Below are 12088 nucleotides of genomic sequence, written 5' to 3' on the forward strand. Positions count from 1 at the left end.
TGCATGTGTGTGTGTGCGTGAGCGAGAGCGCATTAGTTGCATATATATATATATATGCATACACGTGTGTGTGTGTGTGTGTACGAGAGCGAGTGCAAAGTGCACAAAAGTTTTGCCAAGCAAAAATGGCGACAACAGCAGCGACAACGGCAACGACAACGACAGCAGCCGCAGCAGAAGCAGCCGTCGTCGTCGTCGTCGTCGCCGTTGCCGTTGTCGTTGCCGCAGCAAATTTTGTGTCGTGCGATTTTATAACCGTTTTCAAAAGCGGCGGCGCTGCTGCTTCTGCCTGTCGCACAAAAAAATTGCACGCGGACGGACAAGCACACAGCAACAACAACAATAGCAATAATAATAATAATAATACAAATTAATATAAAAAATAACAAATCAAATAAATGAAGCAAACATTTTCTTTAACCCAAATATGCAACAAAACATTTTGTTCAAGTGTTATACATGTGTGTGTGTGTGTGTGTGTGTGTATGTGTGGGTGCAGCTGTGCTTAACAAAAAAGAACTTAAGATTTGAACTTGTTTTGGCACACCAAGTAAAATTCTAATAATAATAAAATAACAACATTCACTTTACAGTTAACCAACAACAACAAACAACAAGCACATTATCATAAACACAAACATAAAACATAATTATAATTACAATTATAATTATAATTATGATGTGATCAGAATTTTAACAGCAACAACTCAACAACAACAACAAAAGGTGCTAACAACAACAACAAAGAAGAAGAAGAGCTGACAACAAAGTATTAAACAAAAACAAAACAAAAACAAACGCCTAATAATAGTTAAAATATAGAAGAAGAAGCAGAAGAAGAAGCAGAAGAAGAAGCAGCTAACAAAAAAATGCTCAACATTTGCAACAACAACAACAACAAGAATCGCACACATACATATGCCCAGCTGTGTGCGCGTGTGTTTGGCATATACATATGTGTGTGTGTGTGAGTGTGAGTGTGAGTGTGTAACGATGTTCAACAACTAAACGAGTTAACTAACTTAACAAACACATCAAGCAAATTGATCAAACCAACAACAACGAAAACACAAACAGCAAACAACTCTAACAACAACTTCAACTCCACCACCAACAACTACAACAACAACTACAATTCTAAGAGTATTAACTAAAAAAGGAGCTAACAAAAGCACACAAAAAAACAACAAAGCAAAACAAACTCAAATTCAGGTAAGTTTTTTGTGTCTATCTAGAGATAATGCGAAACTATCTAGCGTGATTTGGCAAATGTGATATATGTACTCTCTCTATACAGTTTTGTGGGGATTTTTTCTAGGTTTATAGAGATTTCTAGAGATTTGTATCGATTTTGATCGACGCTTGTGACACTTGGCGTATGCTTGATAAAGACTTGCTTAGCTCTCTCGCTCTCACTCCCTCTGTCTCTCTCTCTATCTTACATATTCAAGCTTATGTATATATATATATATATATATATATATATATATATATATATATATATCTATTTTATATATTTTATATATTTCTATTTTATTTTAAAGTCAATCAAAATCATTTTATATGGAGATTTCCAGCTCTTATGCAGCCCAGAAGTGGTATATAGTATATATTAGATTCATATTTAGATTATTATATATTAAGCCTTGCTCATATTCTGAGCTTATTCAATCTGGTAGGCGTGACTGAGCCCATTGCTCTTAAGGCGTGTCCAGCTGTAATCTTTCATCTCCCGTTTGACAGATCTATCTTTCATATCAAAGATTTCAGAGTTAAGCTGGACCCAAGCAAAAACTGATAAGGAAGTAATATTCCTGTCAGTCTGTAGACTGGTTAAGCTATGGCCTAGAATTTTGATAACGCTCTTAATACAAATTATACATCAAAATTATTCTTATATATTGCGAAACTTTATCTTACTTTTATAATATCTCTAAATGTCAATAACTAAGTAGAGAGTTATCATATATAGAGTGCATAAATTGCAATTTCTTATATATATATATATTATTATATATATATATATATATGTATATATATATATATTATATTATATATAATATATATATATATTATATTTTTATGTTATATATTAAAGATAACATATACCTCTACCCCAACAAGCTGTCCCAACTACCTAAAATTTGATAGAAGAACTCATTTCAAATAGTTGAATATACTTGCCTATATTATATATATTGTTATATATATTGTTATATTTACATATATATGTATATGTATATATACATATTCATATGTATGTCTCTATGTATATATGAAAAGTTTGAAATATTAGCGCTGCTTTGTGAGGGCATCTTCTAGCTGAGCACTCCCTACTAGAGTCACTCAATGAGGCTGAAACTGTTTATCTACTAAGTACGGCTCAAACTAGATTTGCTTGGGCAAATACTTAGAAATTTGCGGAGAATTAAGATTCACCTTAAGCAATGCCAAAATTAGAAAAAATTCAGTAATTTCAGTTTGTTTTTTTATGCCTGAAAATTAAGTTTCTTTAAGCACTTTTGGCCAGCTGCTCTGGACATAATGAAATTTAGACTAAGCAAATGTTAGGCAGTATGTGTGTATGTGTGTTTATGTGTGTGTGTGGGCTGTCAGGAATTTCGATATTTGCCAGTTGTCTTAATATTTACACTAACATCGCGCGCGCTCTTTGCCTTTTGTCAAATCGCACAGCTCTAAATAGTGAAAAGGCGAAAGATGGAAAGAGATGGGCAATTGGCATAGGTATGCCTACACACATTTATATTTATATATATATATATATGTATAAAGACATATATAATCGCCTGTTCGTGAGCTGTAAACATGGGCATTGTAAATTTACACCATGCTTATAATTAGCTATAGAACAGAACAGGCAGTTGACTTTATTTTTTATTATTTGCTGTTCTTAGTTAAACAAATGCATATATATATTTATATATATATATATATATATATATATATATATATATACATATATATATATATATATATATATAGTATTAAGATACATATATTCATGCTGCAACTGCATAAGACACACTCGCAGACACAGCTTCTGCTCAAGTGTTAACAAAAAACTGACTTTGCTGCAGTCCCTCTCTCTCTCTCTCTGTCGCTCGCTCTCGCTGACTCTCATTCTCACCTTCTCTCTTCCTCTCTCACTCGGACTATCCCTCGTTACGGCTGCTGGCAGTCGGTGATTTGCCTATGCTTGATTGCCAGCAATAATTGTCGCTCAGGCGTTGACGCTTGACGCCAACTTCAGGGCCCACCAATGCCTCAATGCACCTGCAGCTGCAGCCAGCAGCCAGCAGCCAGCAGCAACTACAACAACAACAGCTGCTTTGACAATAGAGTTTGTTTTGTCGCCGCCGCAGAGTTGTGGCCACAAAAAAAATAAATATTGACAAATTGCAGATAAATCATTTATTATAGTGCCGCCATCTAGCGGCCTGAGCAGCAAACACGTTTTCCAGTCTATTAGCTATGCATTTACCTATATATGCATACATCTATATATATAATTATATATATTATGACTTATATATATTAATATATTATTGAAAACAACCTTCCCAAAAATGACAATTTTTATTTTCTTTGCTAAAGCTCTCGAGTCTCTTTTATGAGTTTTCTGTAAATGGGGATTGTCAGCTTTATCATTATTACTATTTAATATTTGGTTGTTCTATAGTTTTTATATATATTTTATGAATTAATTCTTTCCATTTATCAAAGCTTATCATCGCTACTTTTAAGATACATTATAAAAGTTTGCGGATGGATTTATTTATGCGTATATAGAGTCGATATTATTTCTAAATAATTCCCAAATATATATATATATATATATATATATATATATATATATATATATATATATATCTATATATATATATCTACAGTTTTTATGGCTAATTGTTTTCAAAGAGATTGAAAATCTTAAGGAATTTCATAATAGTTCCGTTTCCTTTAGTTCTTTCTCCTTCTCTTTCTCTTTCTCTTTCTCTTTCTCTTTCTCTTTCTCTTCTTCTCTTTCTCTTTCTCTTTCTCTTTCTCTTTCTCTTTCTCTTTCTCTTTCTCTTTCTCTTTCTCGTTCTCTTTCTCTTTCTCTTTCTCTTTCTCTTTCTTCTCTTTCTCCTTCTCCTACTCTTTCTCCTTGTCCCTCTCCCTCTCCCTCTCCTTTTACTTCTAGGACTCTTACAACACCTTCATATAGTTTTCTCCAGTTACTCAAAGTTACCTTTGGGCTGATCTCGGTTCTGTTGCACGTTGCAGTTGCAGTTGCTTCGGTCAACTGCATTGCCTCTTCTGCCTGTGCCTATTAATTAACATATTTCGTCATGAATTAGCAGTTGAGTTATAATGAGGTGGAAAGCAATTCCGGTTCCAGCAACAGAGAGGAAGAAAGGGGAAGAGAGAGCACTCGATATTGGCTTTTGCCTGGCTGTAAGCGATATCTGCTGTATTATCCGTTGCCCTCGCCTTCGTCCTCACCCAGGACAATAATCGTTATGCACGCTCTGCAGTTTCACAGTCCCTTTTGCTTCCTCCTGCCCGCCCGCTCTTGCTGGGGACGAACATTCACATGCCGACATGTCGTCGTCGTCGTCGTGGTCGTTGCCGCTGCTCAGCGCCAGCTCTCATAATCCGTTGCCTTTGCAATAATTGCAGTGTCGCCGCCGTTGCCACTGCACAGTGGTATGAGAACACGAAAACGGTGCAGAATTTCGGCAAAGTTTGTTAAGGAAGTGGACATAAAAGGAATATGTTTAAAGAGTAAAGAAGAAGATGATAAAGAGGAAAAAGAAAGAGAAGAAACAGAAGAAGAAGTAGGATAAGTTGAAGAAGAATTGACAGAAAAAGAAGAAGTAAGAGGAGAACTGGTGGAAGAAGTAGAAGAAAAATGTGAAGACGAAGAAGAAGGAGATAAGGAAATAGAAGAAGTAGAAGCAGAAAAAAAGAGTTAAGTGTTAAGAAGAAGAAGGATAAAGAGAAGAGAAAGGAGAAAGAGAAGAATAAAAATATTTTATCTATGAAATTTCAGTTTGAACTATTTGGAAATCAGATTTTTGCTTAATTATATTAAGTATACGCATTCCATATTAAGTATACGATTGCACATAAAAAAAAACTCCTTAAATTGACATTTTGAATATGATTTCGTATATTTTATGAGCGTGTGATAGAAAACGGTCCACAAATAGAATCTGCCGAGCCTCAAAGGCAAAGAGCAATCAGCATTTGTTGTTGTTTGAAGTGAAAGGTGCCTGAAATAGTTATAAGCGCAAGCTGCACACACTGTGCACTATTAAAAATATTAATTAAGCTTATCAACTCATATAAGTCAACTCAAAGATAGCTGCTAAAATGCATGAATGAAGTTTTTGTTTCTATTTGAAAGTCTTGAAACACTCTAAGAACAAACTTATTCAATTCAGCTGCAACTGCGACATTTTCCAATTTAAATAAACATATTCGGAATTGTTATTATTATTTTTGTATTATAATTATTATTATTTGAATTTTTGATGAACATTCGCAAGCTCTTAAGTTGGCAAACGCACGAACTGCCAATTTGTGACACGAATTGAGTGGGTAAATGAAGCCAGCTTAGGCAAGTGTAAGCGCTGAGGTCGTAACGATTATAGCCAGAAGCAGCCTGCCGCGCCCTCATCAGAATAATTTGCTGGCTGGCGCATGCATATGTTTTCGGGCCTAATTGCAAGGGCTGTGCACCACTGTGCGTGGCCAACAGCACAGCGCACAGCAAGTCACCAACCAGATGTTCAATCCCATGTACAAGCCAATGCTGCTGCTGCTGCTGCTGTTGTTGTTGTTGTTGTTATTATTATTATTGCCTGTACCTTGGCCGATGCGATCCGATGCGATCCCGTCGAACGGTCGCGACTGCAGATGAAGACGACAATTCGGAGCTTATGTGTCAGGTGCGCGAATGAAACAATTTATTGCAGTTGCCGTTGTTGTTGCTGCTGCTTTGTTGTGGCTGGTTTTAAATTGAATTTTCCCGCAAAGCTCTGTGCACAAAACGCCATTTCAAAGTCTTTTTGCCTGCTTGGCTCTGTTCAAGTCATAAAAAGAGAGAGAGAGAGAGAGGGAGACAGGGCGGCAAATTGGCCTAAAATAAGGATAAGCAGGTAGACAATTGCGCGCCATCTGTTGCCCGGAAGTGGCACTGCTGCGCCTTTGGCAACGCTCAATTGATTGATTCGTACAGCGTGTCGTATGCGCAATGCCGCAAAAACAATATTAATTCATTTATACGCCATTCACACGTCTGCCTCATGTGTGCGCCGTCAGACACATGTGTGTAGCAGAACTACTCTAGCTGTAGCTGTGTCCCGGACTTGAATGCGCTGGCATCTCGTCAAATCGGCAATCTCAAACGCTATCGCCGATCAGCGTCGCGCTGCCCCTCCTCAGCTGGGGTCGCGGTTCAAGGTAGTCGATCCGCGTACACAACGAGCAGCGAGCAGCGAGTACGAATGCAATTGCAGATACAGATACAGATACAGATACACAGACAAACACAGATACAGATACAGATACAGAAACAGTTACTGTTGCTTTAGAGCCACTCACAGTCTTTAATCGTCAGGCCTGAAATAATAAGCAACATCAAATTGCTCGCTTTTCAGCGAGGGGGCAACGCACAGCTTCAGCTTGAGTATACACACACACACACACACGCACACACATGGCTGTGCGTACATAATTCATGCACATTTTTTTTTTTCATACAAAATCAATTCAGAGTCACAGTCAAAGTCACGAGGCCGTGAGAGATTGGCAAGTCTCCATCTCCTCCATCTCCATCTCCATTTCCATCTCCATCTTCATCTTCATCTTTGTCTCCATCTATGCATATTGGCCTTTCGACGCAGTTCATCTCAGTCGACAAGGTCAATAAAAATCAAAAAATATAATTACCCAGCCGCAATTATTAATAAACATTTAGCTATACAATGGAGATCTTATGATCGTGTTTTCGATTTTCCAATTGAATACCCTGTTTCAAGGTGGCATATGGCTAGTGTATTGAAGAGCTATAGGGTATTTGTTAGCTGTGCTTATGCTGCCAGCAGCAGTCGGTTCGTTCTGGCCATGCCAGCAGATTAACTCAAGACTTTCAATTGCCAAATGTGAAATGCTAATCAAAGCTTTGATGGCATTAGCATCCTTAATATGTTCTTTAGCTTTGCTGTTTGGCACTCGGCCAGCTCACACAGATATAGTGTCTACATATATATATATATATATATGTCTGTGTGCAATTGGCTATTGCTTGGCCTGTCTATAAATGCTTGGCCAACAGGCGTTTCTAGCGTCTCTAGCTGTGGCTTGTGGCAACAATTGGTTGCACTAAAATGTTGCCACAAACTCTTCTATCGGAAGCGCATAACTAATTAGCAAACAATTTGCAGCCACAGGCCATGAAATGCCTAGGTTATTATTATTGTGTCTAAGAGACCTTTAAATAACCATCAACTACTTCGATATCTATATCGAGAGTTTTGTTCATTAAAATAGTAGTGCTGCACGGCATGAAACTTAAGCCAAATAAAGCTGCTCTTTGAACTGAAATAAATTCAAATATATACACTTTTTGTTTAAAGTAGAAATTAAGGAAGATTACTAAAAAAATAATAAATAAAATGAATAAAATAAATAACATAAATAAAATAAATAAAATAAATAAAATTAATAAAATAAATAAAATAAATAAAATAAATAAAATAAATAAATTAAATAACATAAATAACATAAATAAAATAAATAAAATAAATAAAATAATAAAATAATAAAAATTCCTCAATGAAAATCGCTTGTTCATAGAAATAGTAGCGGTATTTTCCTTTTCCTTCTTATAGCCACTACTATTTCTATGAACAATTAAATGCTGTTAATTTTCCTTACAAAGCAACATCTAAGTTGCTAGAAAATATGTTAATACTAATTTTCATGAACAGCGCTATATCTATTCTATATCTATATCTATCTGCATATCGATCTCATTGCATTTGATGCTATTCAAGTACTTCGCTCTGTCTTCCTGCCTTTGGCTGCTTGTCGCATTGTAGATGATTGTTTTGTTTGTTGTGTTGCGTTTGGCTGTTTGTTGTTTTCAGTTGTGCTGCGGCGTCTTGAAAGCTTAAATGTTTTGTAAGTTTTTGGCTAATTTGTGACATGCGCGACCTTAATGGCTTCTTTTCACATCGTAAACTGCGTTTAATTGCTCCACAAAAGCTTGAAAAAAAGAAAAAAAAAACAAAAAACCAAATCAACTTCAGCTGCTTCTTAGCTCTCGGCTCAGCCCTGGTTGACAATTCTCTGTGTGGCTGGCTGGGAAACTGAAGATAGAGATGTGAGCTGAGTTCAAATGTAAATTAATTATGCATTTTTGATGTCTGAGAAATGTGTTTTTTCTTGTCTCTCTTGTTTTGGTTGATGTAGTCGTCATGGTACGCGCTCATCAGCTTTCCAAGTAACCCAAGCTGGGGGCTAAGTAATATGCTTTTATATTCAAATTATCACGCATGCCAAACAGGGCAAATGTTGTTAAAGAAAGCCAACAACATCGCCCTCTGTCTCTCTCTGTCCATCTCTGTCTCTCTCTGTCTTTCTTGTCTCGCCGTCGCCTAAGTTTTAACGAGCTGCGCTGATGATGGCCTCGGGGCAAACTTTATGTTTATGCTTTGGTCCAAAAAAGATTTTCGATTGGTTTTGCCGGCCTGCAATTAGTAGCTGGAAATGGATCCGGGCATCTCGGGCGGGTGGTTCGTGCGGCCGTGCGCGTCTCAAGGTCGACCGACTCCTCTTGGGCATCTGTAATAAGCACGGTTGACATCCAGTGTCACACAATTAAACTTGTATTTATTGATGAGCTGGGACATTTTTGTAATAGCCAGCGATTTCCTGGCCCCCAGGGCAGCACAGCTCCAGAGCTGTTTGCAGCGCCTGTAATTGAGCTCACGCTGGCAGCTGTAAGCTAATGACAAGCCCGGTCCAAGCATGCCGAGCGGGCACGCATCCAGCATCGATAGTCGCCAACTTGCCGCCGTGCCATGTCGCGTCGATGCGATTCATTTCGGGATCCCCTCTTCTTTCTTCTTGTTGTTGTTCTCTTTTCTTTTTTTTTTTTGTGCCATGATCTGGCCGGCACTTTGCACCATTATCTGCTGCAATTGCCACGCCGCATGGGTTGGTCGCAAACACGCAACGCCAACTCGCTCCCTGCCCTCCAGCTGGCAGTGTCTCTGCCTCACTCTGTGGCTATGGCCATGGCCATCGTGCTGATATGTTGATTAGTCAATGTTCTTGGTGGCGCAGTCGGGCTGCTGCTCGACTCGACTCGATTTGGATCGGCTCGGTGTGGGGGGCACTCGTCATAACTGGCAGCAGTTGGCGCTGTGCTGCAGAGCCGAAGACAACATTAACAACGGGATGACAATGCATTCCTACACAGTCATCCGTGCCCCTCACCCCCCAGCCACCAGCCACCAGCACCCGCTCCACATCCCCCTATCTCTCCAAATGCATTCGATCATTATTATTATTATTTATTCTTCTTTTCATTTTGAGGCTGGTGAGAGTTGCTTGCATGCGGACTTCGATCGGGCATGCCAAATGAAAGTATCGAGATTAGGCTTTAGTTGATATTTTATAGAAGACGCCAAGATAAAGTTGCAACGGGCTTAAAAGTAAAGTGAAGAAGTTGTACCATATGAGAAAGGATCTTTTATTCGAATCTGTATGATGGCATAGCAGATATGAGGTTAACTTTAACAAAAATTAGTATAAAGATAAAGCTATCGATATCTAATAGAAGCTGGATGTCAAAGTTGCAATGAGCATGAGCTACTAGCTGTTTATAGCACTATTGTTGTCAGCTTAGCAGCAGAGGAGAGAAATTGAACATCTGTCAACACATGTCAAAGTACATGTTAAATTTGCCATGAACATGTGTAAAAGATTTTCGAAAAACTGGTTTCTAATGTCGGCTAAGCATTTAAAAATAATTATTAAATTTGCAACTGCATGTTAAAGTACATGTTAACTTGCAATGAACACGAGTTCGTAGTTGTTTAGAGCACATTACTCTGGCAATTGGATGTCAGCAGAGCAGTTGATGTGAGCAGTTTACCACCTGCAAGTGCATGTCAAAGTACGTGTTTAATTTGCAATGAAGAACACAAGTAAAGGAGCCACTCTACTTGGAGCTCAACTAATTATGTAGCCCAAACCAATTTGGGCTTAAGAATTTGGTATTTCGTTTCGACGAGCTGAGCTCACAGCGAACATCAAGTGGCAGCCATCAATGGGCATCTAATTTCGCTCTATTGCTTAGGCAATGAAGCTGCAAGATGAGCTTCGGATAGCCGAAGAAGATCAGCAGCAGCAGCAACAGCAGCAGCAGCTACAACCAATTACAAGAGCAACAACAACAACAATGCTAAGCACGCACACAAGGCTTCCCAATTGACAGCGGAACGAAGATGACGAACCGGGAATGGGGCTTGGCTTGGTGGCTTGCTGGCCTGGTGGCTTGGTGGTTCGGTGGTTCGGCGGTTGGCTGCACGTTTTCGCACTGCCCTTTGGTTAATATTTACACCTTTGAGAGACGAATCCATCAAAATATGGCAACTCGTTATATAGCTAATGCTGGTGGGGCCTGTCGACTGTGTGCGCAGTAGGGAGGTGGGGCGAGTCAGCCGAGACCTGTGGCCAGTGGATCACGATTGCGGTTGCGAATGCCAGAAACGGCAGCCCGTTGACGGCGGCTCGTGATGAAGCACGCAAAGGGGGTGGGGTCGGTTATTGGGCTTTAAGCTAAAGCTGCAGCGCTGCGGCGGGTGGCGGGCTGTGGGTGGGGGTCTAGGCGGACACTTGTCATGTCGCACGACTAGGCCTGGGCCGTCGACGTCGACAACGCACAGAGAGTGTGAGAGAGGGAGGGAGAGAGAGAGCGAGCGCGGCATAGAACATGCCGAGTTTAGTTTCTGTTTGAATTTATTTAATGGCATGACAAGGTCAAGACGCCACTACCACTACCATTTCGACAAACTGACTGCGCAGAGCTCCAGGTTGGGCTTTGGCTGCAGTCTCTGGCCCTGGCTACCTGCCGACTGACGATCGGCGAGCGCACAAGTTGGGCCGGGCCATAAGTCACAAAGCAATTACAGTGAATTGCTTTCTACAGGCAGAGAGGCTGCGTCTTTGGCTTTGGCTTTGGCTTCGGCTTCGGCACAGGATCGACTGAGGCTCAGGGCAGTGCCGCAAAATGCGGGCAGGGCGGGCAGTCCACAATAAATGGTGGAGCAGGAGTAGGAGCAGGAGCTGTAGCTGTAGCTGTTGCTGCAGCAGCAGCGCCTGGCGGCATGCAACGTCCATCTTTGACCAGCGGATGTAAGCGTTGGGTGTGAGAGCGTCGACAACGACGACGACGACGATGGCGACGTTGAGCGGCAGCTGCGTCTCTAAAATGCTGATCGCACCTGGTCAACCAGTGGCGGCGTTGTCCGGCTTAGCTCAGTGAGCTCAGTTATGGCATTAGCCATGCTTGAATATGCATGAATGCCAATGCAATGGGGCTTACTGTTAAAGGGGGCTAATCCAGTGTTTGGCTTGCGTTAGCCAAGCTCCAGCTGAGTGCTGATGATGCTGACATAGAGTTCTATAAGTATTGATAGTTTAGTCTTGATATTAGGTTCTGTGTATCAATATATATATTCATATTTATCGATAATCATATAAACGATAAGCTATGAAACCATTTTTGCTGATTTATATTAGATTATTAAAAAAACAAGCTATTCGATAAATTATCGATATGATAAGTATTAACTTATAATATATCGATATATTCTGATCGATAACAGACTAACAATTTTGTAGCAAAACTTTCATTTTCAAGACAACACACGATCGATAAATTATAGATTAATAAGTTGCAACTATCGATAAGTAACGCTTTACTAGGTGAATATATCGATTTATTCTAATCGATAATAGCTTACAACTTTTACAGTAAAATTTTTTGTAGCTGGCATGACGTCCTATC

The 12088-nt window shown here is 39.5% G+C and overlaps 1 protein-coding gene across 1 annotated transcript in view; it reads left to right on the forward strand.

Annotated features, from left to right (window-relative positions):
• Positions 1-1175: 1175 nt before the first annotated feature.
• The window catches only part of LOC111592718, a 31292-nt gene continuing 20379 nt past the window's right edge, over positions 1176-12088 (forward strand). Inside the window, exon 1 of the mRNA XM_030223481.1 lies at positions 1176-1212. The gene's annotated coding sequence lies outside the window, so the exon portion shown is untranslated. The remainder of the gene's footprint in view (positions 1213-12088) is intronic.

The sequence above is a fragment of the Drosophila hydei genome, unplaced genomic scaffold (assembly GCF_003285905.1).
Source record: "Drosophila hydei strain 15085-1641.00,03,60 unplaced genomic scaffold, DhydRS2 tig00000215-arrow-arrow-pilon, whole genome shotgun sequence".
NCBI lineage: Eukaryota > Metazoa > Arthropoda > Insecta > Diptera > Drosophilidae > Drosophila > Drosophila hydei.